At 35.9% G+C, this 6,604-nt stretch overlaps 1 pseudogene; it reads left to right on the top strand.

Annotated features, from left to right (window-relative positions):
• Window positions 1-2,202: 2,202 nt before the first annotated feature.
• LOC111817759 lies at window positions 2,203-2,565 on the top strand (annotated as a pseudogene).
• Window positions 2,566-6,604: the final 4,039 nt, after the last annotated feature.

Genomic DNA, 6,604 nt, shown 5'->3' with positions numbered 1-6,604 from the left:
CTCGGGTAAGTGGATGTTCAAGAAGAAGGGGGTGGTGAATGAAAGCAAGAGATAGGAAAAGGAATATTGTGGGACTGTCCTGCTTCAAGGTTGTATATGGTGAGATTTCTGGACTTATGTGCAAACATGAGAAGTATAGAATTCTTTATCCTATTTTTAAAATATAATCTAATTCTTAAATGTTTTTTATCATATTATGTAGGGACTTAAAGTTCAACATATCAATACTTGATGAAAAATACCTGTTCCTTATTATGCCTAAGATGTTTGAAATGCAGTGAGACAGTGAGGTTAAGCTTGATAGCCTAAATCGTTTGATAATAACAATAAGCTTTTCTTCTGGAGGGTTAACAACCTAAGTTTGCAGACCAAAATTAGAGAAAAAGGAGGGCTACAAGGAAAGCCAACTTTTTGGCCCTAGCCTTCTAAGGTCAATTAAGACTCAGGACATATGAGAACTTGTACTGTAACGTCATGTACCTCGGTAGTTTCCCAAATTTTCTGATCAAGAAGATTATGGGGCCAAAGAGGAAAGTGATCGATGACGTAGAGTGTGCCTAAGGAGAGTCACATGGGGAGAAGACACTCTCTCAGGCTTTCATAGAGAGCACATTGGCCAAGCAATGGCCGTGACTCATCCACATGGCTGCACTGACAAAGGATCTGAAGCATTAGAATACTGAAAACTAGATTTAACTACTATAGGAAAGAAGTGGCACTAACAAGGAGCCACATTTCTGGTATGATGTTCCAGGAATGAAAAGGAGAATGGGATGTTCTTCATTCCTTCTCCTGTCTCTTGTCTCTTCTAGTACCTCCTATCTGAAAAAGCTTAATGGCAATCCAGCTTGAAAAGGAGAGCTGGGTTTGCACCATCTCAGCCCTAGCCTCACAAAATACAGAATGGAAGGTTGCTGAATCATCCTCCTGTAATAAAATACCATGGAATGGATGGATTGAACAGAATAATTATTTCTTATAGTCCTGGAAGCTGGAAGTATAAAACAAAAGTGGCATCATTATTGATTACTTCTGAAGGCTGTCTCTCCCTAGCTTATAGGTAACTTCTCACTGTGTCCTTCGATATTTTTTCCTCTGGGCATGTACCTCTTCTTATCACAAGGGCATCAATCATTTTGGATTAAGGCCCTGTCCTTCCCTGTGACCTTATTTCACCTCAATTTTCGCTTTATAGGTCATATCTCCAAATACAATCTCATTGCTTGCTAAAGCTTCAATATAAATTTGAGGATGATACAATTTAGGGTTTTTATATGTATTTAGTACATGTTCTACAGGGTCCCACTACACAGATTGGATTGGTAGTGATCCTTCCTATTTTTCAGCCTCCCAAGAGCTGGGATTACAGGCATGAGCCACCATGCCTAGTCTCACTGGCCTTCTCAGTGTGCCCTGGGTGTGGGGCCAGCATGGCATGCCAGGGATCAAACCCCTGGATCCTGTGTCTGCCTAAGCAAGCACTTTAATCCACTGAGCTATCTGGCCGGCCCTATACAATTTAGTTTTAACAGATGGGTTTGAAGTGAGACAACTGATTACCTATTTTACAAAATAAATGAACCATTTTAAAAATAATCAAAGAGCTGCAAAATGGTTAACAATGATCAGATTGAGATCCAGAGGAAGACAGAAACCTTAAAAGTTAAGAAAAGCTTTGAAGACAGCTTTTGTCCTATGAGTTTATTCAGATTTGAAAGGAGCTACTGTGATGTACTTTTAACAGGGTCTTAGACCTAGTTGATGAAAATTAAAAACATGACCCACCAAATGTGGGAATTTAGATAAATCACCATTCTCTTTAGTGAGATCTTGAAGATTTCACCATTTGAAGAAGAATGCAAAGTAAATGAACCTTGAATAGAGTCTGTAACTTGGTATATCCATCATCTCAGGACCCTGAAAAACCCAAGTATTGACCTTGGATTAAGGTCATCCTAAACTAGTCTTATCTCCAGGATCCAGCAGAAGCAAAAAACAATCCTCTGTAGAAGAAACAACATCGTAGGTAACAAATAACTTATGCAAATATTTTAAAAATACAATCAAGTATAACCTGGGATATGAAGAAATAAGATAGAACAGATAAAGATCATTAGAAATAGAACACCACAGAAAAAGTCACAGATGGGACCAAAGCAATGAAGGAGAAACAAGAGTAACCCAGAAGTTGCAACTGCTGCCATGAGCCTCCTCAACAAGCCCAAGAGTGAGATGACCCCAGAGGAGCTGTAGAAGCAGGAGATGGAGGAATTTAACACAAGTTCCCTCTCTGTGCTGACCCAGGTATTCATCAGCTGCCACATCAATAAGCAACTCCTAGGCCAGGTGAAAGCCTTTAACAGGCACTGCAACATGGTGCTGGAGAATGTGAAGGAGATGTGGACCAAGGTTCCCAAGAGTGGCAAGAGCAAGAAGTCCAAGCTTGTTAACAAGAACCACTACATCTCCAAGATGTTCCTCCACAGGCACTTGGTCATTGTGGTGCTGTGGAACCTGCTAATCGTTGGCTGTCAGGACCCACTCCCACCACTTGAAGATCTGTAAAGCAAGTTATATCATATACAGGTATAAATTCTCTATGATGAATGTGATTATTATGTATACCTAAAATATACCAATAAAATCTAATTTAAAGAAAAGACTAAAAGTTTATTTTCTCAATAATGCATGGGTTCAAAAAAGAAACCAATAAAATTTACAAATTTTTTTTAAAACTTATTTTGAAAAATTTCAAAACTGGATCATTTCAAGTGATACCTTCAATTGAATACCTTGTACTTAGATTATGATGTGTTAACATGTTGCTCTATTACTAAATTTTCTTTTTTCTTCATGTGTGTGTATGTATGCCCTGATTGATTTAAAAATAAACTAGACACCATGCTACTTCACTACATATCCTTTAAGAACAAAGGTAGTCTATAGAACAATGATATCATTACAATCCCAAGAAATTTAACATTCATTTATACAATGCTATTTAATACAAAATTTATTCAAATTTCTCCAGTAATATCCATATACCTAGTGACTTTTATTTATTTTATTTGTTTATTTATTTATTTTTGCAAAACTGGGGATTGAACTCAGGCCTTTGCACTTGCCAGGGAAGCGCTTAATCCACTGAGCCATCTCTATTCCACTAAGCCATCTCTCTGGCCCCCTTTTATTTATTTTAGAATCCAATTAAAGATAATGCATTTTTCCAGTTGTCATGTCTCTTTCTTTCCTAATCCATAATCCTTTCATTTTCTTCTTTTATCATCTTTTATGACATTGATGTTTTTGAAGGTTAATTTTCTCACAGAACATCCCATGTCTGGTTGTTTTCTCATTATTAGATTGATGTTAAAACTTTTTATTAAGAAAACCACAGTCAATGTTGTATGTGTTTCTCTGACTCACAACAGGAGGCACATAAGTTTGTCCCATTTTTGAAGACACTAAGTTTGATTACTAGGTTCAGTGGAATATCCAGAGGACATTAGGCACTTTCTCACTTTGCAATTAGTAAGCAATCTGTAGTGTGATAGTTTGAGATGGTGTAAATATCCTATTCTCAAATAACATTTTACCCAATACTAGAAATCATTTTGAACTATATGGAAAAAAAATCCACATATCAAAACAGAGAATGAAACAAGGGTAGTGTTTAGAGGAATTTTTAGAGCCTCAAACGCATTTTTAAAAATGTATTTAGGACAGGGTCCACTGGGTCTCACTACACAGATCAGATTCATAGTGATCCTCCTGTTTTCAGCTTCCCAAATGCTGGGATTACAGGCTTGTGTCACCATGCCCAGTGTCTCAATTGCTTTCTCAGCATGCCAGGGATCGAACCCCGGGTCCCTGCAACTGCCAAAGCAGGCACTTTAGTCCACCGAGCTATCTGGCCAGCCCTCAAATGTATATTTTAGTTTATTTATTTTATTTTATTTTATTTTATTGAGAAACAAATATCAATGAGACAGTTTCCAAACTGATTAATAGGGCAGTTTCAATAATTAATACATTGTACATTGCTATTTTCTTAGTGGTTAGCCATAGCACAAGAAGCAGACAGAATGTCCTGTCCAAACACTATTAGTACATCAGATACATGTTTTAAATTCTAAAAACCTTTAATAGTAATGAGCAGAATGTTCCTTACAATAGGCTATAAAAAGGTGAACAACATAGACTGAATGAAAGAAGAAAATAATAAAGAACAAAAATATTACAAGAGAAAAATAAATATATCACAGATAATCAATAAAACCAAAATTTGGTTTTATTTAAAAGACTAATGAAACTGGTGAATCTCTGATATGATTCAACTTGAAAAATGAGAAACAGTATAAATTACCAAGATCAGAACAAAAAAAGTCTTGCAGACATTGAAATGATTGTAGGCTGTAATGGTTGACTGCATCAATTTGAGAATTATAGAAACTTAATAAATTGTCTCAGCAATTCTACATCCAGGGTACAGAGGACGCACCCTAGGTTGGCTGTCTGTATGAGGCTCATTGCCTGAATGATACAAAAGAGAAGGAGGAAGGACAGACTGGCTTCTGCTCTTCAGAGGAGCTCCAGATTTCCCCTTTAGTTTGGATGGCACCTTCTGGTTTCTAGCACAGACTCCTTGGCTTCTGCCTTGGATCCTTTAGCTTTCTGGCATAGACTCTTCAGCCTTCCAATACAGACCCATCAGCCTCCTAGTACAAACTTACATAAAATAATACAATGAGCTCCAGACCTTGAACTCAGTGAATCCTTCAGGCCCCAGTATGCAGACGCCCTCTGCATGTTTCCTCATCAAACTCTGTGACTAACCATTGTAAGCCAATCTTGTAATTTCTTAAACATGTGTACATCGTGTTATAGCTGTTTCTCTAGTAAAACAGTAATCTATGTATTGATATTATAAGTCCCATTATGCCCTCTAAAAAGATGTAGTTGAGAGAGGCAATATCTATACAAAGACAACTTATTAAAATTGACACAAAAATGATTAATAGAGAAGAAATATAAAATACACTTAACCTATCAGTAAAAGCCTTTGGATAAAGAAAATCCCAGGTGCAGATGACTCCTCTGATTAGTTTAATGAAGTAATTGTGGAAGAAATAGCCTCTAATCTTGAAGTATTCCAGAAAATACAAAAGGACTAAACCACAACATATTATCTGACCCTAGTGTTACCTAGACAACAACACTCCACAAGCACAGAATAGAGTAGGTATAAAAATTGTTAAGGAAATATTAACAAATAAAATCCAGTGATATATTTCAAAGTTATCTGCTTTACCATTTGCAAATAAACCAATTGAATTTTCTACAACAATAAACCAAAGAGTATAAAGCTCATTTCAGTAGTAGAAATGAGAACTTTACTTGTACAACTTCTACTTATGGCATAAGGTTTTTAAAAATTATAAAGGTGGAAACTTCCTTAATCTTGTAAATGATAGCTACCAAAAACCTATAGCAAACCATAGCCTTAATGGTGAAATGATCAAAGCTTTCCCTTTCAATAAATTGTTTCTGTTTTGTTTTGTTTGAACTGGGAATTGAACTCAGGCTCTTGCGCTTACCAGAAAAGCACTTATTCCACTGAGCCATCTCCCCAGCCCCAGCCATCTCCTTGGCTCCTGTTTCTATTATTGTGGAATGTTTAAACATAATGTAAATGCAGAAATTATTCTAATGAATAATCATGGACACATGACTTTGAAAACAATCCCTCTAATAGCAGAAATAATACATAGATACTCATCAGAACCCTTATCTGTTCAACATTACTTTGGAAGCCCTGACCAATCAAGAGAAAGAGGTTTTTAAATGAAAGGAAAAGATGAAAGAGAGAAAGAAAAAGGGAAAGAAAGAACACTATTTGCACATTATGCTATTGTATGCATAAAAATATCCAATGTAATATAGAAGTAATTCATTAGAAATAAGAGTTTAGCAAAGTTTGTGGGTATAAATTCAATATAAAAATCGGATCTAAAAAATGAGGTACAGGGTTTCAGGATAAATCCTGAGGGGATTTGACTGACCTTGTCAGACACAAAAGTTACATTTCTTGTTATATAGGTCTTGCTTCATCTTGGTCTTAACCATCCAGCAGAAGAGTATAAAAACGAGGTATATAAAGTAAAGCCATATTAATATGCCGAGCTGTGAAAGGTTCAAGTCAACAACTTCTGACATTGCCAGTCCTATGGATAACCCACTACTATTATGGACTACTGGACTATATTGGATTATGTTGCTGAATTCACACACCTACAATATTTCAAAGGCAATGGAATACCCATCTCTGACAAAACTAAACAAAAAAGGGGGATACAAATGAATGACCATTTTGTATCTGTATGTACAAAATAGTTAGGATAGATATACAGGTACTTTTTCTTAATTCAATGAGAAGAAAGATTTGTACTAATAGTGTTTGGACAGGATATCATGTCTGCATCTTGTACAATGAATAACCACTACAAAGACAACAATATGCAATGTATTAATTATTGAAACTGTCCTACTAATCAGTTTTGAAACTGTCTAATTGCTATTAGTTTCTCAATACAATTAATAAAAA

Source organism: Octodon degus, unplaced genomic scaffold (assembly GCF_000260255.1).
Source record: "Octodon degus isolate 3935 unplaced genomic scaffold, OctDeg1.0 scaffold00069, whole genome shotgun sequence".
NCBI lineage: Eukaryota > Metazoa > Chordata > Mammalia > Rodentia > Octodontidae > Octodon > Octodon degus.
Note: the sequence above shows the minus strand (reverse complement) of the source record. Positions and strands in the feature narration are given on the sequence as shown.